The 27725-nt window shown below is 39.9% G+C and overlaps 1 pseudogene; it reads left to right on the top strand.

Moving 5' to 3' along the window:
• Positions 1-10202, top strand: part of LOC140522522 (solute carrier family 22 member 10-like) — a 33067-nt pseudogene extending 22865 nt beyond the window's left edge.
• Positions 10203-27725: the final 17523 nt, after the last annotated feature.

A 27725-nucleotide genomic window follows, 5' to 3' on the forward strand; every position in this document is an offset into this window, starting at 1 on the left:
TTGATCCTTTGCCCGTTCAGCTATAGATGCCCAAGGGAAAGAGGAAAAAGAAGGCTGTGAGGGCAAGATTAAATTAACATATCTGTTTACTTGTTGAGGAGACTATTTAGACATTGAACAATAATTTCTTTCCCTTCAAATGTATAAATTCCAGGAACCCCTGAGCTTGCCGTAGTTTTTTAAGAATTTCAGTACTCCTTGATTATACATTACAGACTCTAACAACCAAGCGTTAGAAGAAGGAGGTATTTAACAGGTGTTAAAACAAGACTAATCAGACATTCTTGGCTCTGACAGGTACATGGGCAGAGGACTCATTCTCACAATAGATCAGACTGGGACAATGCTGGCCCCATTAGTGAACACACTCAGGCACTACATTCCCATCCTGCCTCAGATCATCTTTGCCCTCATAAGCATCACTTCCAGCTTTGTGGTCTTCTTCCTCCCTGAAACCGAGAACAAGCCAATGTCTGACTGTATTGAAGACGTAGAATGTGGGTGAGTACTGTCTGTGGAATCTTGGGAAGGTCATTTAACTTATCTGAGCTTCATGTTCCTCATTGGTAAAAAGAAGGAATTGGTCTAGATGAATGAATGCATGCATGCCTAACTATATTTAAGACTTAACCGTGTGCTTAGCACTTAGGAAACAAACATATAAGCAAAAAGCCCTTACCCTGAAGGTCTACTAGTAGAAGAAAACATATTTGAGAGAATTCTCGGCCTGGAAGAATGTTTTGGTCTGGAGAGTCACAGGAAGGGTGAGTGGAAACACAGGGGAATTGATTGACAAGGCCTTTCTGGGAGCAATGGCAGCTTTGTTTTCAGAACCCTTCCAAAGCTGGAAAGGGCTGGTGGGGTATGGATAGGCAGAGAGGTATCCCATGACCTTGATGGTAGAGGGAAGGAGGGAAAGTGAGGCAACAGTCCTCGCAGTTTTCTTGAAGGTTGGTCCTAAGAAGTCTGTCTATCCTTCTAAGAGTAGGAGATGAAAGGAGTGTATATTGTTTGCATAAATGTAAGCTCCTTGGGGCAGGAACTATTCTGTTTTTATATTGTATCCTCAGTACCCGTGCATTACTATAATGCCTTCACATAATAGGAGCCTTAAAAAAAAATCTAACATTCTTTCCATTCACATTGAGGGAGAGAAGGGATATGAGGAGCCAGGAAAAAGAAGGCCTGATCAGAGTGATCAGAGAGGTATTAGGACAAGAAGAAAATGAGATCTGGGAAGCCAAGGGAGAATGGAGAGAGGGAAAGGGAGAGGGCCCTTTCATGTTTCCTGATTTTAAGGTACCAGGAAAGGGATGAAGAGTCAGTGAAGAAGATGAAGAGTGGTCAGAGGTCCTGTGGTGCCATGGAAAGGCATTCAATTTGGACTACAAAGCCCTGAATCAAAGTTCAAACTGGCCATTCTATAACTATGGAACCTTGGACATTAGGACCATTCAGGGACTAGACATCTGAGGTCCCAAATAGCTCTAGCATTCCGCCTTAGAGGTCACCAAATCTAATTCATTTTACAGTTGAGCCATACTGATTTTGACTAGCAAAGCTGAGATCTGTTCTCAGGTCCTGGACTTCATTTCTCCATTGCGTCACAGAAGGAAGTATTTGTCCAGTGGGATTCAAGTTTCTCAAGGGCTCACAATATTTCATATAATCAAAGGTTTAAAGGTGGATGGGACCTCAGAGAGTTGAATCCCTCATTTTACAGAAGAGGAAATGAAGTGAGTTGGCCACAGTCACATAGGTAAAAAAGAGTCAGAGGCAGGGCTCTTTCTACTATACACCATTCATTTGTATCCCCAGTGACCAGCACATAACTGATGCCTAATAAATACTTGTGGAATTGGATTTAATTGTGAGATGACAACATTTAAAAAAAAAATAAAGTCATTGCCACCAGGTGGCGTCCAATGACATGGACACGTTGTACAAAGAGGCGTTGATAGATGGCAAGATTCTCCTGCCTCCCTCCGCCCCCATCTCAGATAGGTTTCCTCCCCATCAATCAAATGAGGCCATATTTTTAAAACACTTATCTCAGTATCTGTCACACAGTGGGTGCTTCATAAATGCTTCCCTTCCCTTCCCTTCTCTGCATGCACTCATGCTTCTCTTTTCTTTCTATCCATTCATGGGAAGACATTCGAGAGAAGAAGCAGGACCAAGGGATGATGGGGACACCACTGTGAAAATAAGCCAGTTTTAGGATGGCTCCAGGAGTCTGACCGAGAAGAAAGTGACTGTAGTCTAACCTGAGGGTTCCTTTTCTCCTGCTGGGGAGGCCATGCATCCAGCCTTCAGAGCACCAGCAGTCCTGCTTAGACTCCAGGCTCCCAGGAGGTTTAACAAGCATTAATTAAACACTTCCTCAGTGCTAGGCACTGGAAATACAAAGGCAAAAACACAACAAGCTTTCCTCTCAAGGAAATCACATTCTGTCTGAGGAGACAACATATACCCAGAGAAATAAATACAAAATATATTTAAAGTCCCCGAGAACACTCCACAGACAACCTGTGCCCATTTATTAGATGCTGCCCTTGCTCCAAAGTCAGTAGCTTGAAGACTTGCCCTTTGACAGTCCCTGCCCAGAGTCTTCCCCTTGAGCAGAACCTGGATTTCCAAGGGAATTTAGCTGCCCCTGTTTCAGGACTTCCAGACTGGAAAGGGGATTCAAAAGTGATTTCTGATTTTTCCTACTTTCCTTCCTCAAAATTCTCCAGTGTTTCCTCTGGGATCAAAGACAAACTCTTCTGCCAGGTATTTCAATCACTCCACAAACTGACTCCAACCAAACTTAGTTCTCTTGATTCCCCTTATCACACCTCTCTTCTGGCCAAACTTTGTTCGGCCTAGAGGTCAATGGACTACCCGAGTCTTACCTTTTCACTGGTCTTCAGCGGCCAACCAGATAAACGTATTGAGAGAAGAGACTTTCCAGAGTCGAACAAGGGTTAGGCTTTATTCAGGGTCTTGGTTACATGTGCAGGGTGAATTCTTCCTCAGGAGAGAGGAATCCTCCTCCTCCCAAGGGGCAAGGATCATACATCAAGAGGATGGAAGTGGAAGGGGGGGGGCCCTCTTCCCTCCAAGGGCCCCTCAGCAAGAAGAGCCCCCGGAGGGGACTCCACATCCAGAAGAGGGCCTTCAGGCTTTCCTGTCCCTACTTAAGCTCTCCCAGCTTCATAGTTTGCACGTGAGTACCGTGCGTGCTCTCAGCCCCTAACTAATTAACAACAGGTGTGCTCAGACCACGGACCAATCTCAAGGGTGGGATGCTCTCCCCAGTAAGTTTCCCACTGAGAAGAGGTGGAAATGCACGAGATAGCCTGTGTTTCACGCCTCAATCCCCAGCTGTTCTCTGGGGGGCCTCGTGAGAACTCTGAGGTTTAGAGGTCCTCACTTTTACCTGCCCGAGACTGTCCACCTGAAAACTGAGCTTACACCCCAACAAAACTTGTCACTCAATCTCCACTTACATGCCTTTGCCCAGGCTGTGCCCCTATGCCCGTGTTGTTTTACCAACTTGTCTTTCCCTCTGACAATCCTTAGATCCCAACTCCAATGGAAAAACACTCCTCCTTCTCCTAAGTTGTTAGTGACATTTCCTTTGTCAAATTGCTTGCTATATTCATTCCTCTATGTGTACTATATTTGTAATTCACCCTATAGAATGTAAAATCCCAGAAGGCAAGGATTGGGCATTTGTGTTTCTTTGTTTTATCTCTATTTTCTCATCACATAGAATGGTGTCCAGACCAATGGGGACTTAACAAGTGTTTGTTGAGTTAAATGGAATCAAATCAAATTGAATTATTAAAATTCAACTCGAAGAAAAATCATTACAACTTCTCAGTTGGCATAAAATCAGGTAGAATTCACTTTGAAAACCTCAAGGTTTCATATCTCCATTTATAGGGAAAATTAGACTCTTACTTGTGACAGAATGATCTGAAATCGAGAAAAGAGAAATCCAGATGGCTCATTCTGCAATTGATAAATGTCTAAAGATACAAATAGGCTGTTTTCAAAGGAAAAACATCTAAGCTATTAATAATGGTGATGATAAAAAAAGATACTATTTATCTAAAGCATTAAGGTTCAAGAAGTGCTGCTTCAAAAATATTATCCCATTTTATTTTCATAACAAATTATATGTGAATTGGATATAATATTATTTCACCATTATGAAATGGTGAAAGGCTCAATTTCAGAGAAAAGTCTGCCACATCTTTGTGAACTGACACAGAATGATGTGAACAGAACCAGAGCAATTTTTACAATAACAATGACATTGTCAGAACAAACAACTCTGAAAGATTTAAAAACTCTGATCAGGGTCATGACCAAACATGATCCCAGAGGATTTACGATGAATCATCTTTTAATGTAGACATGATCCACTCAAATACAGAATAAGACACACACATTTGGACATGGCCAGGGAGGAATTGTGCTTGACTCTGTGTATTTGTTACAAGCGTTTGTTTTTCTTTGATTTCAACGAAGGGGAGCAGGTCAGTGAAGTAGAGAGAGACTAGGGGAAAAGTTTTCAAATCCCCTTCTCTCCCCAAAATGAGAAGAAAATGAAAAAAAACCAAAAGGAATCATTGACAAATAGGATGCCCTTGAAAACCGCATTTTGTATGTAGTAAATATTTTGAAAGAAAAGAAAATTTAGACCTAATAGAGATTCACAGTTTTGTGTTCTGTTGTCCTTAGGTTCTGGAAATACTCTTTTTGGAAAGCTTGAAATCTTCTTTTCAGTCAATAAGTCTTTGATGAGCACCTGCTATGTTCCAGGAGATGTGCTAAACAGTGTACTACAAAAAGAGGAACAAAACAGTCACTGCCTTCAAGAACCTCACAATCTCATGGGGGAGAAAACATTCAAACAAATGTGTACAAACAAGCTACACACAGGAAATAATTATCAGAATTAAAGGGGAGTTGAGAAGGAAGTGCTTCACTACTAGAAGACATGGCAGGCATGGACAGATAGCAGCAGACTTTGAGAAAGATCTGGGAGTCTTAATGGACCAAAATCTCTACATGAGTAAACACTGAGATAAGGAAGTCAAAAAAGTGAATGTGATTTAGGGCTATGGAAGAGGTTTATAACTTTCAGAAATAAGGAGGTAATAGTACTTCTGTCTTTGGCAGTAGCCAGAACCCATTTGGAGTACTCTGTGTTTACCATTGGGCATACTGGTTGAAAAAAGGCATGAATGGATTGGAAAAGGTCTTGAGTCTGTGACATGTGCCTATGAGTTGAAGCAATTGGCCATGTTTAATCTCAAGGAGTGAAGACACAGGAGAGATGGGCTAGCTGAGCGTGTGCAGGAAGACTTGATCTGCTTGGCTCAGAGGACAGAACCAGAAATCGGAAAAATTACAAAGAGACAACTTTGGGCTCAATGTCAGGAAAAGCTTCCTCTAGATGGGTGCTGTCCCTGCAGGGCTGCAGACAGAGGTTCCATGATGACTTAGAGAGGACGTTCTAAGAGGATTCCTTTCATGGATGTGCTGAAGTGGAGGCTGCTGAGATTCCCTTCCAACTCTAAGATTCAGGGATTCAGGAAGATGAACGTTTTATCATCACTCCCACACCCAGAATGTTCTCCTTTCTCTCATCTGACTCCTGGGTTCCCGGGCTTTCTTCAAGTGCCATCTAAAATCTTTCATCATATGTTTTGTGTTCCTTACACACTGCTATTATATTTAACTGTGTACCTTTTTACTACTGGTGCTGTGTGCCACCATGGAAGAGTGTATCTCAGCTTTATGGCTGATGTGGGAAAAAGTTCAGTCTGTGAAGCAAAGGATATATTACCCACTTTTGCTTTGGGGCACACAGGCTTTAACTTAGTCTGTACTCATAGGACACAAGACTGGAATTGGAATAGACATCATAGGTCATTCAATTGTTTCTTTTTACAATGGAAGAAACTTAGATTAACCCCAGTATGACTTGTCTAAGGCAATACAGTACAAGAAAAGCCATGACCAAGATCAGGGTGCCCTTTCTACTATAACACACTGCTTCCAGGACTAGGTCAAGTCTCATTTTCCTCTTTCCCAAGGGGTAATAAGGCCTTGGTGAATGCTTTTTTCCTCTCTCCAGTATTCTGAAACCTTTTAAACTGAGATTCTGGGCTCTGCAGAGTAGTTCTTGGAGTACCCCAAATGCCTCCTACCAATCTGAGGTCAGAGATATGAGATCAGAGAACACCAAAACAAGCCTATGAAACATAGCCACAGATGACATTACCCATAAGAATTACCACAAGGTACATGGTTAATTAGAGAGCACCAGGTGTGAAATCTTAAGCCAAATTAAGGAAAGGAACATGCTTAGAATTAAAGGCAAACACTTTCCTGATTCTTCTGGGATAACCACAAGAATGTGGTTGGTTTCTTCAGTTAAATATAATAAAATTAATGAATATGGAGTAGAGGTTAACACTGAACTTCAAATTAAAGAGTATTAAAGGATGACTATTTAGAACAGAGGGGAACGTGTTTAGTAAAATTCTGACATTTTATAACTCAGCATCTGCTGCAATACTTGAATAGATTAGCTCAAGGTCTTTAGGGAAAAAAGAGAGGAAAACTAAGGTTCACCAGATATTCTAGAGCTGAGGTAAGACCTGAATTCAAATCTGACACCTACTAACTATGTGACTCTTTGCAAGTCACTTCACCACTGTCTGCCTGAAATGTTGATAATTTCACTTACCTTTGAAGTAAGTACTACAGATATTATTATCCTTGTTTTACAAATGAGGAAACTGAGTCTCAGAAAGGTGGAGTGATAACAGCAATGGAGAAGACATTAGTGTCTTCCTGGAGCATGTGCCAAAAACATAACAGAGAATTTCTCAACATTCATCAAGACAAATGACACAGATTCCATTAAGGTGAGATTCATGGGACCATGAATGGTGCCCAAATAGCTGCCAAGAGTACAAAGTCTTGGACAAGGAAAGGAAGAAGATAAGCATAGAGGTTTGCTTTCCTCATGAGTGCCCACTGAGGAGGTATTACCCCATGAAAGAATTCTGCAAACCACTGGGAGAGATCTCCAGAGGTTTGCCTAACCCAGGACCCAAGGTCCTCTGTGATTGTACAGGCATAACTCTGTAGCTCCCAAGTCCTCACAGATGGATTTCTCCCATCAGGACTTAGCCAGAGGACATAAATAGCCAAAGAAAAAATACTGACTTGAATTGCACAGCTAGATTTAATGTAGAGTATTTTCTCCCCTCTACTCCAAATAAACTCAGAGCACATTCTTTTGAAGTCACCATCTATGAAAAAAAGAGCAAGTACAGAGATCAGGCAAGAGGGACCCACAAGAGGGGACACACCTGCCTGGGAACTCACATCTCTGAAGCTGTAGGGGACCCTGGGTCCTTTCTGAAATGTCTGCCTGTTGTTCCCTCTAAGCAGGATATGTCACGGAGAGCTGTCATTCTGCTGGACTCACTGGGCCTCCTCTCTGAAGGCTCCATTAGTGTGCTTGGTGGATGTTGGTCTCTGTAGCCTCCAGTTGCTGGTGGAACAGAAATCCTTGACCAGAACTTCATTAGAAACTTAGAGATCAGTTTCCCTAATGAATACGGATACAAAAATTTTAAATAAAATACCAAGGAGAGCACAGCAATATATCACAAAAGTCATACTCTATGACCAGGTGGGAGTTATACAAGGAATGCAGGGCTGGTTCAGTATTAGGAAAAGGATCAGTATAACTGACCATATCCATGTCATAACCAATAAAAACCATACAATTATCTCAATAGATGAAAAAAAACGTTTTTGACAAAATGCAGCATCCATTCCTATGTTTTAAAAAAACACTAGATGGCATAGGAATAAATGGAGCTTTCCTCAAAATGATTTGTAGCATCTATCTAAAACCATCAGTAAACATTACCTGTAATGGGATAAGGTAGAAGCTTTCCCAATAAGATCCTAAACAAGGATGCCCACTATTGCCACTATTATTCAATATTGTATTAGAAATACTAGCTATAATAAAAAGAGAAGAAAAAATTGAATGAATTAGAATAGGAAATGAGAACAAAAACATTGACTCTTTGCAGATGACATGATGGTATACTTGAAGAATCCAAGAGAATCAGCTAAAAAGCTAGTTGAGATAATAATTCTAGCAAAGTTGCAAAATTGTAAAATAAATCCACATAAATCATCAGCATTCCTATATACATGCCAAGTTCAACAGCAAGAGACAGAAAGAGAAATTCCATTTTAAAATACTGTAGACAACATGCAGTATTTGGGAACCTACTTGCTAAGACAAAACGAGGAATCCATAGGATTACAACAAAACACTTTCCATACAAATAAAGTTAGATCTGAACAATTAGAAAAATATTCATTGCTCATGTGAAGGCTGAATCAATAAAATAAAAATGACAATTCTATCTAAATTAATTTAATTATTCAGTGCCATTCCAATCAAACTACAAAGAAAATCATTTTATGGAGCTAGAAAAAATAACTGCAAAAATCATCTAGAAGTACAAAAAGTCAAGACTATCAAGGGAATTCACGGAAAACAAATGTAAAGGAAGGTAGCCTAGCAGAATGAGACCTCAAACTGCATTTTAAAGTGGTAATCATCAAAACAATCTGATCCTGGCTAAGAAATAGAGTGATAGATCACAGGAATGGATTACGCACACAGACACAATTATAAATTACCATTGGAACTTAGTGTCTGATAAACCCAAAGACTCCCGCTTCTGGGACAAGAACTCAGTATTTGACAAAAACTGCTGGGAAAACTGGAAAAGTCTGGCAGAACCAAGGTACAGGTTTTTGTTCTAGGTAAATGCAGAACTAAGTATAGAGCAACACCTCATATTTAAACAAAGATAAGGTTAGAATGACTACAGGATTTAGACATAAATTAGTAATACCATAACAAAATTAGGGGAGCATGAAATAATTTGCATGTCAGATCTTTGGAAAAGGAAAGAATTTATGATGAAACAATAGATACAGGGCATTACAAGGTGCAAAATGGATAGTTTGGATTATATTAAGTTAAAAAGGGGTTGCACCAACAACACCAATGTAGTCAAGATTAAAAGAAAAACAGAAAGGAAAGAGGAAACATTTTAGCAGATTTCTCTGCTAACGGCCCCATTTCTCAAATATATAGAGAACAGAGGAAAATCTATAAGAATATAAGTTATTCTCCCATTCATAAATGGTCAAAGTATATGAATAGGCAGTTTTCAGATGAAATACAAAGCTAATTAAATTAGAATTGATTAGAGAAATACAAATTAAAATAACTCTGAGGTATGACTTCACACCTGTCAGACTGATTAATATGAAAAAAAAGGAAAATGACAAATTTTGGAGGGGATGTGGGAAAAGTGGGACATTAATGCACTCTTGGTGAAGCTGGAACTGATTTAACCATTCTGGGGAGCAATTTCAATCTATGACCTAAGGGTTATACATCTATTCATATGCTTTGGCCCAGTAATACCACTGCTAGGTCAATAAGTTTCAGAGATTTTTTTTTAAAATGAAAAGGACCTATCTGTACAAAAATATCTATAGCAGCCCTTTTCATGTGGGGGCAGAAAATTAGAAAGTTGGGGGCTGCCCATCAATTGGGAAATGACAGAACAAGTTGTGGTCTATGACTGTGATGGAATACCATTGTGTTATAAGAAATGACAAGCAAGATACTTTTAGAAAAACTTGGAAAGATTTACGTGAACGGATGCAGAGTGAAGTGATCAGAACCAAGAGAATATTGTACACAGTAACAGAAATATTGTACGATGATTAACTGTGAATGACTGACTCGGTTATTCTCAGCAATACAATGGTCAAAGAAAGTTCCAAAGGACTCATGATAACAAATACTATCTACTGCTAAAGGAAGAACTGATGGATTTTGAATGCAGATTTGAAGCATACTATTTTTTACTTACTTTACTGTGTGTGTCTATTTTCATTGTTTTGGTTTTTTTGGTGGTGTGTTTTCTTTAACAGCATGACCAATAAGGATATGTATTTTTCATGATTGCACACATACTATCTACATCAAATTACTTGCCATCTCAAGGAGAGATGAGGAAAAGGAGAATAGGAAAAGAATTGGGAACTCAAATTATTTGTTAAATATTTCAAAATTTGTTACATGAAATTAGGAAAAATGTAATTCAAAATTAAAATAAAATATGGAGATAGATCCCTGACCTGGGTAGAAGCAGAATCTCTCTTGATTCCAGGGCTTTATCTCTTTTAATTATATTCTACGAGAGCGAGTGTAGCTTAGAAAAAGAGCAGAAGAATGGTCAATATGGTGTTTGTTGCCCAACAACTCCAGGAGAAATTCCAGGAACAGAACACTTTGGAGATCTGATCAAAGACTTTAACACTGTCAAACACTGTCAGGACTTATGGAAAAAATTGTCAAAATTTGTTCTCCCAGAGAAGTTCATCAGCATTGTACATCAATTTCATGATGGCATGCTTGCCTGGGTTCTAGATAATAGACAATGCTGTCATGCTTTCCCAGTCACCAGTGGAGTGAAATAAGATTGTGTTCTTGCTCTCATGCTTTTTAACATGATGTTTTCAGCCATGTTGTCAAATGCTTTCAATGAGGATGAACACAGCATCAAGGTCAGCTATTGCACTGATGGTAAGTTCTTCAACTTGAAAAGGCTACAAGCCAAGACCAAAGTAGACAGAGTATTGGTGCATGATTTGGCAGATGATTGTGCACTCAATGCAGCCTCTGAAGCTGAGATGCAACAAAGTAGGGATCAATTCTCTGCTGCTTGTGCTAATTTTGGCCTAACAATTAACACCAAGAAAACACAGGTGGTCCATCAGCCACCATCACAGCATTCATATGTGGAACGATCGAGTATAGCAAATGGAAAAGTTTTGAATGCTATGGATAATTTTACTGACATTGGAAGTGTACTTTTCAGGAACATACAGATTGATAATGAGGTTGACACATGCATCACCAGAGCTAGCTCAGTGTTTAGGAGGAGCCAAAGGAAAATGTAGAAGAGAAGAGGTGTTAGACTAAGAAACTGAAGGTCTACAGAGTCATTGTGCTGACCTCATTGTTGTATGCCTGTGAAACCTGGACGTATCTAAGCTACCCATCTTTAACCTGAAGTTGATATTCAACCAATGCATTCTGTAAATTCATCTTTGTCATACTCTACCCAGAAATTTGGTGCTACCCTGTCTGTAGTTTAGAATTAAAACATTTCTCTTTCCTGGAAGTACCTGGGACTCTTTTTGAGTCATCACCTTAGATTCCATATTCAGATTGGAGCTCTACTAGAGATCCTCTGGGCATAGGTATTCTCATAGAATGGGCATCTAAACATTCAAGCTTGGTGCTGATGTATCCTTCCAATTAATACTAAAACTGTGCCAGTTTTTCTTCATGAATGGTCTGAAGTATTTTGGCACCCTCAACTCCACACAGACCCAAGATCAATGCCTGCCTATATTGCTCCAACAAAGTGAAGAGGAAGGTTCTCAAGGAAGTATCCTCATTTCTCTAAAAAATACATTCTGTGTTTTGTTGCAGTCAAACGACTACTTTCTTCACTCAGTAGTGCTCTAAACAAATTCATTTATTGAAGCTAGTATCCCAGTCCTGATGACCTTTGAAGATCTCCTACCTGAAGTTGAAGATAAGGAAATATTCCAGATCCTTCATGTCTTTTCTTTGGCTATGCCTCTAATATTTATAAGTAGCCATTGTCTGCTGAAGAACTGCACTGACTTTGTCCCTAAGCACTAGCGCTCAGGAGCATCCTCTCCGTCTCAGGACAATTTCCTGTGCGGAATATCTTGTTTTATCGTCCCCTCTATACTTTCTCTAAACCCTTTGCAATTGGTCTTCTCAAACTCAAGGTGAATGGCAAACTAGGTCCTACTTCCTCACTTTCCCTGTCATGAACTCTAGAGTGGATTAATCCCCTGTTCACAGAGGCCTCAGCATTTGTCAATATCCAGTTTTGCTACATAGCTCAGTTTGCTACATTGATCAGTCAGGTTCATAATTATAATTTCTTTTATCTTTATCAAGGATGAAATTCTCATTAAGGCAAATCATTAATTTTTCAGCTGCCCTGTTTTTTGGCCAAATGAGCTGCAATAAGTATTGAGATAATTGAAAGTCCCTATTAACATACTATCCTGCTAGAATGTGCCAGGTTTGTGATTAATTTGCCCAATTCATTGTCTAATTTCTCCCCCCGTCCAAGTGGTCTGTGGTATACTCCTAAAATAATATCAGTCCTGTAACTCTCATACAAATGCTACTAATCATCCTGCCCCAGAATTCCTGGATTCTATGACTATTTTTCAATGACTGTGAAATCCTTGATTAAGTCATAATCATCACCTATGGCATTTTGTCACCAACCTTGTTTTAATTTTGGTCCTTAGTGGATAGTTATTTATGACTAAAAGACAAATGAGTTAATTTTTAAAAATCACTAAATTTGTAAGTATACATTGAAGATTAACTAATGATCATGTCTGCCTTACCCTATGTGAAATGTGTTCTGTATGAATATACATATTTTGAAGGCATTTTTTTCCTGTCCTGCTCAATACATGAAGAGTGGAGAGAGGAGAGGTAGAGAATTTGGAAACGAAAATTAAATTAAATTTTAAAAAAACAGAACCCTTGCATTAGATCTCAGTTATGACATTCTGTGCACAAAGTTAGCTTCCATCTCTTTCTAACTCAGTTACAAAGAGACAAATTTGGGCTCAATGTTAAGAAAAGCTTCCTCCAGATTGGGGATGGCCCAGGGCTTGGGGGTCTCCCTGCTAGGAAGGCTTCAGGCAAAGGCTCCATGATGACTTAGTGAGGATGTTTTAAGGGGATTCCTTTCATGGATGGACTGAACTTGAAACCACTGAGATTTCCTTCCAACTCTAAGATTCAGGAATTCAGAGAGACGAACGTCTTATCATCACACCCACACCCAGAATGCTCTCCTTCCTCCTACCTGCCTCCTGTGTTCCTGGGCTCCCTTCAAGTCTCATTTAAAATCTTTCATCCTAAACACATGTATTCCATACATACCACTATTATATTCCAAGGTTGTGCCTTCTTCCCACTGGTGATGTGTGCAGTCAAGGGAGAGTGTGTTCCAGCGTCATGGATGGTGTGGGGAAAAGTTCCTTCTGTGCTGCTCAGGATATACAACCCACTGGTGGGTGCTTTCAGGCATACAGGCTATGGTGGGGTCTGTACTCATAGGACACAAGGCTAGAATTAGCCTTGGACTTCATAAGTCATCTATTTTTGAATGAGGAAACTTAGGGCAAATGCAGAGTGGCTTGTCCAAGGCAACATAGTGGAAGAGAAGTCATGACCAAGGTCAAGGGACCCTTTCTACCATGAGATACTGCTTCCTGGACTAGGCCAAGTCTGTTTTTCCTTCTCCCCAAGGGGTAATGTGGCCCTGGGGGATGTTTTCTTCCTCTCTCCAGTGTTCTGAAGTCTTCTAAACTGAGACTCTGGGCTCTGAAGAGTGGTTCTTGGAGTGCCTCAAATGAGTCTTCCCAATTTCAGGTCTGAGATGTGAGAGCAAAGAACACCCAAACAGGCCTGTGGAACATAGCCACAGATGACATTGCTCAGGAGAATTGCCACAAGGTACTTGGACTGAAAAAGCTGTTTTAGGTGAGTGAGAGTCATGTATCAGGTTCTACTGGAAGAGAAGGAAAGAAATAGAATGGAGCATGAAGGTGAGAGGTAGGAATGGCTATGGGAAGGTCCATGGATGTGTCCAATAATGAGAAGGCCAGGAACCATCCCAGTTCAATGTCCTGACGATCCTTTCTCTCCAAAGAACTAGGGCTCATGCTGGAACCTCCTATCTCAATGACAATGGTGGAAGTGAAGACACTTGGGTTATAGACTAACTGTCAATATAGTCATAAAAGTCTCACCCATTGACATTTAGCAGTGAGGAATTTGGCTCTAAGGGCTGCCAGAGTAGATATGAGAACCCACCTGCATTTCAGTACAATGAGGCAGAAACGTACAGGAGTATTCCAGGCTGAGGTTTCTAGGGCCCTAAAAGAAGGTGTCATTGTCAAGAATTTCCATCCCACTGCCTAGGAGCAGTGGAATTTTCCAAGAGGTTGTTGCTAATGATCAACAGTCAGGGAGAGCAGCTGATATCTCCTCAGCCCAGAAACAGGATGAAAAAGTTCAGCAAAGGCCTCAAGTTCAGGTGGGCCCAAGTAGAGACTTGGCAAAAACCTTGGCAAGGACAGGCTGTGCTTGAAACCATACAAAATTCTGCTTCAGCTGTCTGAAGGCTGCTCAGTGGACTGATCTGAGCCCAGATCAGATCAGGAAGCAAAGGCTTCCTGACATCTGCACCTGCTCTCCAGTTAACCAGCGGGTACCAGCTTTGAGATCTCAAGCCACATCAAGGAAATGGAAGTGCTTAGACCCAAAGGCAAACACCTTCCTGATTCTTCTGGAATGACAACAAGAATATGGTTGATTTCCTCAGTTAAATATAATAAAGATTAATCCATATGGTGCAGAGGCTAATCCTGAACTTCAGAGTGAAGAGGATTAAAATATGATTATTGCAAACATAGGGGAACATGCTTATCGAAATACTGACTTTTGACAACTCAGCATCTGTTTCAATGCATGTACAGATTAGTTCAAGTTCTTGAGGGACAACAGGGAGGAAAAGTTTTTCACCAGATACTCCAGAGGTGAGGTAATGCCTGAATCCAAATCCAGCCTCAGACACTCACTATGTAAGCCTTTACAAGTCACTTCACCTCTGTCTGCCTAAAATTGTGATAATTCTACTTACCTCTGAAGTAAGGACTAAATATTTTATTGTCCTCATTTTTACAGATGAGAAAACTGAGGCTCAGGAAGGTGGCGTGATAACAGCAATAGAGAAGACATTAATGTCTTCCTAGAGTACGTACCAAAAACATAACAGAGAATTTCCCAACTTTGATCAAGACAGATAACACGGACTCTCTTAAGGTAAGATTCATGGGATCATGAATGATACCAAAATTGGTGGCAAGGATACAGTCTTGGACAAGGAAAAGAAAAAGATAAGCATATAGGTTTATTTTCTGTGCCCACTGAAGAGGTATTGCCCCGTGAAGGAGTTCTGCAGACCACATGGAGAAATCTCCAGGTTGCCTAACTCAGGACCCAAGGTCCTCTGTAAGTCCAGACATGAATCTGTAGTTCCCAAGTCTTCCCATCAGCCATTAGCCAGAGGAAACAATTAGCTCAAAGAAAAAATACTGACTTGAACAGCATGGCTAGATGTAGAACATTTTCTTCCCCCAGCCCCAGTGAGCACATCCTCCTGTAGTCATATGCACCATCCATGAAAAAGAGAGCAAGTACAGAGATCAGGCAAGAGGGACCCACAAGTGGGGACACATCTGCCTGGGAACTCACATCTCTGAAGCTGTGGGTCCCTGGGTCCTTTCTGAGATGTCTGCCTGGTTTTCCCTCTGGGCAGGATGTGTCAGGGAAGGCTGTCGCTCTTTGGGGCTCACTAGTCCTCCTCTCTGAAGGCTCCATTGCTGTGTTTTGTGGGTGATAGTCTCTGTAGCCTCCAGCTGCTGGTGGAACAGAAATCCTTGGCCAGAACTTTGGCAGAAAACTAGAGAGATCAGTTTTCCTAATAAATATGGATGCAAAAATCTTAAAGAAAATACTATCAAGAAGAGCACGGCAACATATTACAAAGGTCATGCTCTATTACCAGATGGGAGTTACACCAGGAATGCAGGGCTGGTTCAATACCAGAGAAAGGATTAGAGTAACTGACCACATCCCTACCAAAACCAACAGAAATCATATGATTATCTCAATAGATACAGAAAAAGCTTTTGACAAAATGTACCCATTCCTATTAAATACATACACACACCAAAAAGCATAGGAATAAGTGGAGCTTTCCCTAAAATGATTCCTACTATCTATCTAAAACCATCAAAAACATAAATTAAAGGCATATGGGAAAATTGGTACATTAATTGACACTTTTGGTGGAAGTGTGAACTGCTCCAAACATTCTGAAGAACAATTTAAACCCATAGCTAAAGGGCTATATATCTGTGCAAACCCTTTGACTCAGTCATCCCACTACTAGGTCTATGTCCAAAAATATTTTTTTTTAAAAAAAAGGACCTATATATACAAAAATATTTATAGCAGCGCTTTTTGTGACAGCAGACAATTAGAAAGTGAGGGGATTAACTGGGGAATAACTGAACAAGTTGTGGTATAAGATTCTGATGGAATACTATTGAGCTGTAAGAAATGACAAACATGGGAGGAGAGGTGGGAGAAAATTTGGAACTCGAAATTTTGTGGAAATGGATGTTGAAAACTATAAATAAACAAATAAATTTCAAATGTTAAAAAAAAGAAATGACAAACAAGAAGTTTTTTTAAAAACTGGAAAGACTTAGATGAACTGATACAGAGTGAAGTGAGCAGAACCAGGAGAACGTTACAGAGTAACAGCAATATTGTGTGATGATCAGATCTTAATCACTTAGTTATTCTCAACAATAACAATGATCAAAAACTCATATGAAAAATGGTATCCACTTCCAAAGAAAAAACTGATGGAATCTGAATGCAGATTAAAATATACTATTTTTCACTTTCTTTAGTGTGTGTGTGTGTGTGTGTGTGTGTGTGTGTGTGTGTGTGTGGTTTTGGTTTTTGATTTACATTTTCCTTAACAGCATGACCAATATGGAAATATATTTTAATGATTGCACAGGTATTACCTAAATCAAATTGCTTGCTATTTGATGGAAGATGGAGAAAAAAGAGGGAAGGAGAGAATTTGTAATTCATATTTTAAAAAAAGAAGCTTTAAAATTTTTAAATTTAATTGGGGGAAAATATTATTCAAAATGAAATAAAATATGTGAATGACAGATCCTTAACCAGGGTGGAAGTAAAATCTCTCTGGATTCCAGGTTTTCCTATGTATCTTGTCTACAGCTTGTTTGTAAGTAATTATTTGCTTATTTCTCTTATTAGATGGTAAAGTCCTTGAGGGCAGGGACAGTCTTTTGCTTCTTTTTGGATGTCCAGTGTTTAGCATTGTTGTGGGCACTTTTAAAATGTTTATTGACTGACAAGTAAAAAGAATTCTAAGAATACATTTGGCAAGTCTATCAAAAGGTTTTTAAATTAAAAAGGATGAGGAAGGAGGAAGTGGCCAAGGACTATGAACCAAGTTGGGCACCATAGTAGGTAGCTAAAATGAAAAAGACTAGCAGGTGAGACTCTCGTAGTTTCACAGCAGACAAAATGTAAGGAAGGAGCCAGTAGTAAAATCCATAGCTTCAAAGGTTTAACTACAGATGTCCAAAGTTTAGAAAAAAAGGCAAAGGAATCAGATGTCTTGAAGTAATGAGGCAAAGTCAGCCTTCTAAATGCAGGGGAGTTGGTCTTTGAAGACCAGGACCTAACGATGTCAAAGGAGCAGATATTAAACTAACTGTAGATTCAATCACTCCTTTCTGAGGTGCAGCCAAGTTCACTGACTGAAGGAGAAGTCCCAGAGTCAGTAAGTTCAAGTGGGCTCAGGCAGAAAACCCTAAGGGCTTCTCAGGGAGGGATACCAAGGTGGAGGGAACTCCCAAGGAAAGGAGAGCTCTTTCCACAACTGCCCCTCAAGATGCCTATCTATCCACAGACATCATAACATAGCAGAAATCATATAATATAAAAAAACAGTTCAACAAAACTGACAAAATTACCAGGTTCGAAGCCCTGAACAACATTCTGACCCCTAAGTTCCCCTGCCCTCTGTATCTCTGTATAAATGATGGAATTGGGATCTAGTTCTCTGTTTGACCTTTGGAATTTATCTAGGGTTGGGATCTCAGAGGGGGAACTCAACTACAGTCTACCCTGACATCCTGCCCAGCATTATTACCTCCACATAGCCTGTCACTGCCCTTGGAGCTGAACCTCCGTGAATCAGTCAATGCTTCCTGGAGCACATTCCATCTGGCTCTCAAATAACTCAGCCATGTCAAAGCTATCCATCTTCAACCTGAGGCTGATTTTTAATCAATGCATTCTGTAAAATTACCTTCATCATGCTTAACACAGAAAACTGGCACTGCTGTGTCTCTGGTTTACAGTGAAAACACTTCTCTTTCCTGGAAGTATCTGAAGATCTATTTACGGATCTCTTTGTCACTACCTTGGACTCCATGTGCAGGCTGGAGTTCTACTAGGGATCCTCTTGGCATAGCTGCTCTCATAGACTGGATATTTAAGCATGCAGATTTAATGCTGATGTATCCCTACAGCTAGATACTAAACCTTGTGCCAGTTTTTCTTCATGAATAGTCTCAAATATTTTGGCATCCTCAACTGCACACAGACCTGAGAACACTGCTTACCTACACTGCTCCATCAATGTGAAAAGGAAGGTTCAGGGGAAGGTCTAAAAAATACAGCCTAATTTTGTTACAGTCAAATGACAACTTTCTTCACTCAGCAGCTCTCTGAAGATATTCTCTTCTTGGGGCCAGCATCCTAGTCCTGAGCGCCTTTGACGATCTCCTACCTGTACCTGGAAATAAGGGAAGATTCCAGATCATTCAGGTCCTTTCTTTGTCAATCCCTCTAATATTTATAGCTAGCCATTTTCTACTAGAGAACTTTACCACCTTCATCACTGAGCACCAGTGCAGAGTTCATTTCCTTGTCAATTCCTCGCCTTTTCTCAATCTCAGTGGGAACCTCAATTTAAGTTTTCTTCTAAAGCTTTCCATTCTCCTGGATTCCAATGGAAAAGTAGAGAGGTGCCACCAATTTTTCTGGCCACAGTGGCAGCCCTTGGGTCCAAATGTCACAGGACAAAACTTGAGCCAGGTGGAGATGGAGTCGTGTGTGGATGTCTGGGTCTATGACCAAAGCATCTTCACTTCTTCCATTGTGACTGAGGTAAGAGGTTCCTCCTACTGTCCCTTTCCCATTCCAGGTAGATTTCATTCTCCTTTTGAACAGGTACCACTGATTTGGAACTTGATTCCCTTGGTGAATGACAGAATTAGATTTCTCTCCTCTGCCAGCCCTTCAGCTCACAGCTCTTTTTGTGATAAAAATTTGTGAGAGATCCCATTGATTATTCCTGCTGTGAAATACAAATCAATGCAGAGAGTGTTTTTCTGTAGATTTTCTTTATGCTCAAAGTACAGGCTCACAGTCAGGATAACACTAGATTTAGCAAATTCTACACTGAAGGATCATAGGATCTGGAATATGATATTCTGGAGAGCAATGGAGACAGAAATGCAACCATGCAACTCATTTTCCCTGGAACCAAATCTCCATGAATCATTCAATGCTTCCTGCAGCACATTCCACAGGGCTCTCAAACAACTCAACCATGTCAAAGCTACCCATCTTCAATCTCAAGCTGATTTTTAATTTTTGCATTCTGTAAATTTATCTTTGTCATACTTCACACAGTTAACCTATCCAACAAAACTGACCAAGCTGAAAAATGGATATTCAATGAAATATGAGACTTTCAAGCATTCTGAGCTAAAACACCATGGATGAATAGAAAATTTTACTTTCAAAGACTCAAAAGTAGCATAAAAAGGCAAACATAAAAAGGAAATCATGAGAGTCAACTAGGTCAAACTGTTTACATTCCAACACTGGAAGATGATATTTGTAACTCAGGAGTGTAGAAGGAGTGTATATATTGACAGAGCACACGTATGAGTTGAATATGATGGGATGATATCTAAATAAATAAAATTAAGGAGTGAGAAAGAGAACTGCCCTGGGAGAAAGGGAAAGGGAGAGACACAATGGGGTGACTCATCTCCCATAAAAGAAGCAAGAAAGAGTTTTTACAGTGGTGGAGAATTTGGGGGAGGTGGCAGGAAACCTTGAACTTTATTCTCATCAGAATTAGCTCCAAGAGAGAATAATATACACATTCTGTTTGATATAGAAATCTACTTTACCTTATAGAAAAGTGCGATGGAAAAGGGATGGGACTGATAGAAGAGATTCCATATTGAGGGAGGCAATACTCAGATGTAAGACACTTTTGAGGAGTGGAGATGAAAGGAAAGAGAGAATAAAATAAATAGGGGGTAAATCGGATAGAGGGAAATACAGTTAGCAATCATGACTGTGAAAAAAATTTTGAAACAAGCTTTCTTGATAAATGCCTCATTTCTCAAATATATAAAGAACTGAGTGAAATTTAGAAAAATAAGAGTCTTTCCCATATTGATAAATGGTCAAAATATGCGAGTAGTAGTTTTCAGATGAAGTAATCAAAGCTATCTACAGTCATAAGAAAAGATGCTCTAAATGGGAGAAATGCAAATTGAAACAATTCAGAGGTACCACCACACATCTATCAGATTGGCTAATATGGCAGAAAAGGAAAATAACAAATGTTGGAGGGGATGTGGGAAAATGGAGAGCCTGCTGATGGCTTGTGAACTGACTCAACCATTAGGTAGCACAATTTGTAACTATGCCAAAGGTCTACAAGACTATGCTTCCCCTATGATGAGGCAATGCCACAGCTAATTCTGTATTACAAAAGGATAAAAAAAGAAGAAAAAGACCCAATATGTACAAAAATATTGATAGCAGCTCTCTTCTGGAAGCAAATAATTGGAAATTGAGGAGATGTCCATCAATTGGGGAATGCCTGAAATAGTTGTGGAATATGATTGTGATGGAATACTATTGTGATAAGCAATATACTCTCCACAAAACCTGGAAAGACTTATGTTAACTGATGTAAAGTGAAATGAGTAGAACCAGAAGAACATTGTACATTGTAACAGCCCTACTGTAAGATGGTCAATTGTGAATGACTTCACTATTCTCAGTAATACAATGATCCAAGACAACTCTGAAGGACTTATGATGAAAAATACTGTCCATCCTCAGAGAAAGAACAGGTAGAATATGAATACAGGTCATTGAATACTTTTTTAACTTTATTTTTCTTGATTTTTAGGTCTTTGTTTTCTTTTACAACATGATTAATACAGAAATAGGTTGTTCATCCCCCTTGTGTACAACCTGTAGAAAATTGCTTTTCTCCTCAGTGGGTAGAGTGGGGTGATATGTATTCAGGGAGAGATTTTAGAATGCAAACTTAAAAAAAATGTTAAAAAATGTTTTTACATATAATGGGGAATTTTTAAAAAGAAATGTTTAGAGGAAAAAAGAAGATACTTTAATTAAGAATATCACTTGGGCATATAAATGTATCAATAGGGTCCATCTATTTTCTGTTCTTCAGATTTCTCTGTGATTAATATTACTGTACATTGGCCAAGCAAGAGAATTTCAGAATTAAGGCTATAGATCAGTTGATACTATTTTAACTATCAGTTATGTATACATATATATAATCTCAGATATATATCAACTATCAGTTAACAGTAATTCCCTTTTAAATGTGCTTCTTTTGAGTTCTTTACTCTCTGAAGAAATAAAGAACATTGTAAAAAAAATTTAAGACAGAAACTCATTTATATGGGAAAAAATCTGAGAGCTCACAGTATCAACATCTTTATATAGAATACTAATTATGTTAGCCTTATGAGTACAATGGAATTCTACAAAAAGAAGAAGAGGAAGATAAGGGTATATACATCAGAATGGGGAAAGATAAATGTGTCTGCATCAGGATGGTCAGGGTCAAAATGAGCTTGAAATTGATGTCCCAAGATTGACTTATGATGTACTATGTACAATTGTATAACTGAATGATGGAGGCAGTATCCTCTTCTTATCATAGTGAGCCAAGAAGTTTGTGCCAGAGTCTCTTTCCCATCATAATCTGTCACTTATTCCATTAGCAACAAGAATCCTGAACCCCAAATTCTCTTTCTTCTCTTTAAGATCTGATTTTCCCATATTCTCTTTCAGTGGGACCTGGTGTGTGACTCTTGGACACTGAAGTCCTTGTCTCAGTCAATATTCCTCACTGGAATTCTGGTGGAATTTCCCTTATGGGGCTATATCTCAGACTAGTCAGTTTCACCTGAATACAGATGTTTCTGAAACCCAGGGAGCCAAGGGCCATAGAGCTAAAAATTGGAAGCTGAAGTTATAGATCATTTAGTCTACCCTGCTCATTTCACAAAGGAGGAAGCCAAGGCCCAGGAAAGCACAAAGACTTGCCCAAGAACAAAAACTTAGAGTCAAAAACAGAATTCAAACCAAAGGCTTTCAATTTTTAAGTCTAACATTCTTTCTATGCTATGACAACAGTGCAAAATAACGAGGCTAGATTCAGGGCTAGGTTTGGAGCTGTGGATGGAGGTGGATTTAAGACTAAATAGGACTCAGTAAGATAGGAAGATTGGTGATGAGTTGAACATGGGACAAAGATCAGTCAGTTCACAAGCATTTCTCAAACATTTAGCATGTGCCAGCAACTGGGCTAAGAGCTGGGGATAGGAAACAAAACAGAAAGATTCCCTGCCTTCACGGAGCTCACATTTACTGAGGGGGACAAAATGCAAAGAACTCTATACATTCAAGAGACATACATAGTAAACTCAGGAGGAAGGCACTGCTCTGGCGTTAAGTACTGAGGAAGACTTCTTGCTAAAGGTGGAATTTTAGCTGAAACTTAGGGAAGCCAGGGAGGCTAGAAGGAGGAGATGAGGGGAGAGGCATTCCAGGGAGAGGGGACTGCAATGAAAATAAGGCCCAGTGAGGGCTGCTGGGAGGGCAGATGACATTATGCCTCTGCCCTGGGGTCACAGCCATCAGGTTTCCTGTGATGTAGGTTTGGGAGAAGACAGATGCTGCTTCCAAGTTACTTCCTGGTGGCTGTCTCCAGCACAGAAGCTGCCTTTGCCCAGTCATTTCCAGTTTACTGTTGTCTTTGCTTCCTACTTGGGGCTTCAATATCAGGAGTCCTACTATGTAGCAGGGTCCTCAGTAAATCTTCTCTTCAACATATGCACATGTTCTTTGAGATCTTCACTGTGTCTGAAATTAATCCTGGTCTGAGGTTATCTTTCAGTCATGGAATGGGACCACCAGCCAGCACTGACTCCTGGTAGCAGTCATATTAGCTCTGTGCACAAGTCTGGGGCATCAGTTTCTTGGGATTCTAGCCTATGGCATCCAAGAATGGTGTAAACTCCAGCTGGCAGTGTCTGCTCCCTGCTTTGCCTTCTTCCTGATCTCTTGGTAAGTGCCCCCGAGGGGTTTATGTCCTCTCTCTGCATGGGCTGCAGATGGAGGATGAAGAATCCCAAGCTTCTTTTTACTAAAAGCTCATTTCAGGAGGTTTCAAATCTCATAAGAGAATGGGAATGTTTCCCATCAGGGATCAGGGGCTTGGGTGCCACTCAGGAGTTAAAATCCATGCTTAGATGAGAGAGACTGGAATCTAGATATCTTCATCAAATTATCTCAAGGTTAGAATAAGTAAAGAATAAAATGGTGGTTATTAGTGATGAACAGACTTTCATCAAAGTACTAGGAAGAGTATCCCAAGACGCAAGAGATGAGATAGAAAAATCTTTAAATTTCAAATCAGAAGCCATGTGTTCAAATCCCTTCTTGACCCGTTAGATGAGTAACCATGGACAAATCACTTACTCTCCCCATACCCCAGTTTCTTCCTCTGTGAAATAAATGGGTCAAACTAAGTGACCTTTAGGGTCCGTTCTAGCTCTGAGGGGAAGGGGGACTAGCTGGTGCAGTAGATAGAGTACTGAACTTGGAGTCAAAAATACTTTTCTTCATGATTTCAAGTCTGGCCTCAGATGCCTTGCTGTGTGACCCTAGGCAAGTCACTTAAACTTCTTTGATTCAGTTCCTCATCTGTTAAAAAAAAAGAGCTGGAGAAAGAAATGGTGAACCACTCAGAATTCTTGCCAAGAAAACTCCAAATTGGATCATGACACATCCGATGTAACTGAAATGGCTCAACAATGACAACATCCTACAGGAGGAAATAAAGGAACATTAATAGAGTGGAAGGCTCTCAAGAATTTCTGATGGAATGACTAAAGCTGAATAGAAATATGTTTGTATAAATGTATTCTTATCTTTATCTGTTGTCTCCCCATAAGAGTGTGTGGTCCTTGAGGGTGTGTACTGTTTTTGCTTTTCCCCTGAATCATCCCCATTTCTACAGGGTCTGGTACATAGTAGGTGTATTACAAATGCTTATTGTTTTACTGAAGATAAAGGTTTAAAAATTACACCCAAAAAAAGATCCCTCCTCCATCTTACTGTCTTTGATGGAAAAAGTCTCTTCAATCACTCTCAAATCCTCCCAGTTAATAGTCTTTCTCTAGACTCACTCCTCATCAAATGACCTTTATAATGCTTCTTCATAAAATAACATTTGGACCAGGTTCAGCAAGAAAGTAGTTTCTCCTCTTCTGATTTCTATATTCTCCATAGTTTGTTTCACAGATCCTCATAGATCAAAATTGAACTCATATATGCTCTCCCTGACTCCACAGGGAGAAACACCTCTTAGTCTGAAAATTGCAGGTGTCACTACATATTACTTTCTCTGCAGCTAAAGAGAGTTTCAGTTTCTACATTCTATGTAGGAGAGACTTTTTAAATGGCCTCCCATGAATGCTTGAAGGTGACCTATTTAAGCACAGGAGAACTTCCTCTCTGGCAACATGCTCCATGATATTTGTGTCCGTGCACAATGCAGGCAGCCCACAGGTGATCTGTCACTTAGGCTACATAACTTTTCTAATGGCACCTTTTGGACCAACTTCTCAGTGTATGTCCACCATGAATTTCTCCATAGCCCTCTAGGGGACTCACAATTTTCATTCTTAAGATGTTATGTCAGTCCATATTCTGTATAACATCATCTGGAGAACGGCAATGTTAAAGATGTTAGGACTTGATTTCAGAGAACTTGTCTTTAGGCAGACTTTTGAAAATCAATTCCCATTTCTACTCTGGAAGCTATTGAGAAATAGGTTTTCATGGGCACAACCCTTCTGCCAGGAAGCAGGAGAACTGAGAAGATTCTGGCTTCTTAATGTATGGAGACAGGCACAAAGAGTAAGGTAGAGCAAACACTGCAAGGGATGAAGGAGCGGGAGGAGAGTTGGGACTCTCAGGGGAACATGAAAGAAAAGGTCTTGTCTCCACTCCTTAAAAATAAGTTTGACTAATGTATTTTGTTTTTATTATCATAATCATTTCCTCCTCCCAAACCCAGAATTACACCATCTTTTGTAGCACTCAATCCATCAATAAATAAGTTTCTATTCTTTTCACACTAAACTGTTTCAATGATCTCAAAATTCTGCATGAGATTTTTGGTTTTTTTCATTTAAAAATGACTTATTTTAAAAACTAATAACTTAAGCTGTCATGAAATTAATGGTACACAAAAACATTCCTTTCCTCCTAGAGCTTTTATGATGCACTGTAATCATTAACCAGTCTTTCACTATTAGACCAAAATTGCCATTTGAGATAAACAGTTCTGAGCCCCTCCTTCCATCACTGATTAAGACTGAGATGGCAGGTGTTGTACAGAATATCCACTTAGCCTTCTGGGCAGAATTTGCCAGCTCCAGCAACCTCCTTGTCAACTACCTTCATCACACCAACTGCAACAGTCTACCTCATATCAGGAACAAAAAGATGACCCAGAGGAGGATAATTGGAGAAGCTTCCTGGGAAAATGTCACCGGATTTCATAACTTAGGGCCATCTTCCAGCTTCTTACCAGAAAGACCATGAATCATTGTGAGCAGAGGGATAATCAAGGGATAATCAAGAACAGGTGAATATGAATATAATGACCTGTTCCGAAATCCAACTGCTTCCATGGGTGGGTCGTTCTTCCTATCACCAGCCACATTACCGAGGCAGACATCTTTGACAGACACATTGTTGACATTGAAACCATCATTATCCCCAGGCTGGCCTCACTTAAAGCTTTATTGTGCATTTCAAGAGACTTTACTTCAGTTGTAATATTGACTGGAGCAAATGTGGTTTTAGAACACCAGTGTTCACTCAGCCAATGGGTACAATACCAATACCACTGATCTTGTAAATATCTTGGAGGGGGTAGATGCAGGGGTTTGTCAGTTGGATGAGCTGGTGACAGGATGCAACCCAAGGCTTCAAGCAATATAATTCCATTAGCATTGCCATCCTTACAAGTGACTTTCCATCCCTTAAACCACAGCAGATTAGAGCATGGCTCCAGCATGTTGTCACCATTCTAACCTGACACTGGTATAAAAATCTATTGTGTCAGGGTTGTAGCCAATTTTCTCAATGAAAGTACTGAATTCCTTGACAATTTCCTTGTATCTCTTCTAGCTATAGGGAGGCTTGGTCAGAATCCATTTTGTTGACACCAACAATCAGTTGTTTCATGCCTAATGTGTAGGCTGGAAGACATGCTAACAAGTCTGTCGATTCTTTGAGATGCCAGCTTCAAATTCACCAGCAGCAACAATCAGAAAAGCACAGCCAGCCTGAGATGTGCCTGTAACCATGTTCTTGATAAAGTCTCTGTGTCCTAGAGCAATAATAATAGTCCCATAGTACTTACTGATCTCAAATTTCCACAGGGAAATATCAATAGTGATGCCACATTCGTGTTCAGCCTTCAGTTCATCCAAGGGCCAGTCCCTTTTCCATGTCAGCATCCTCCTTCTTGAATTTCTCAGTGGTTCTCATCAATTTTGCCACATTTGTAGATGAGGTGGCCAGTAATGGTAGACTTTTTCAATGGTGACAATGTTAATGAGTCTTCTCCTTGCCCATTTTTGTAGAGGTTTAGCAATGGTTTTCACAATACCCGTGTTCTGGTGCAAACCCATTGTGAAAAAAAAGCCACAAGCTTCTGTCTTAGGTGCTAGGTACTCTGCTAGACTAGGAACACAAATATAAAAATTGACAAGCCCTCTCCTTAAGGAGCCAATATTATCAGAGGAGATAATAGGCGCATGTATAAGTATATATGAAGTGTATATACAAGGTGATCCTGCCTTTAACCAAAAGGTGGTCCTGCCTCTAATCAACCTGTCAGTGTGACTCTGAGCAAGTCACTCACTATACCTATCAATGCTCTAGGCAACCCACCAAGACAAAATTGCAGTGGTAGAGGATTGTCATCTCCTAGGAGTTCCCTATTCTGGTGAAATCATAGGTGTAGTCCTTATCTCTCTTTTACAGTCTTAATTACAGAAAGAGGGTATTTTTGGAGCTAGAAGGTCTGTGTTGGAACCCTACATATAGGTCTCCAGAAGGCTATGAGTACTCCAGGCACTCTGTCTTCTCTCACCCTATCTCTTCGTCAAATGGGTTCCTGATCACGCTGGACAGTGACTCCTGCATGGAGCTGGGCCATTACCTCACCCAGCACTTCTAGAGTGATGAGATCAAGAGAAGATATTGAAGCAATGCAGCACCTTGTATGTTTGGACTCTCTCCTTCCACATAGCTGAGGAAAATATCTGTGAGCTGTTTAGCAAGGGTAGTGACATAAAGAAAATCATCATGAGCGTGAATAAGTGAAGAAACAGCATGTGGATTCTGATTTGTGGGATTCTACTAAAAAACAGATGTCAAAAATCTCATAGAACTCACT

Source organism: Notamacropus eugenii, chromosome 2 (assembly GCF_028372415.1).
Source record: "Notamacropus eugenii isolate mMacEug1 chromosome 2, mMacEug1.pri_v2, whole genome shotgun sequence".
NCBI lineage: Eukaryota > Metazoa > Chordata > Mammalia > Diprotodontia > Macropodidae > Notamacropus > Notamacropus eugenii.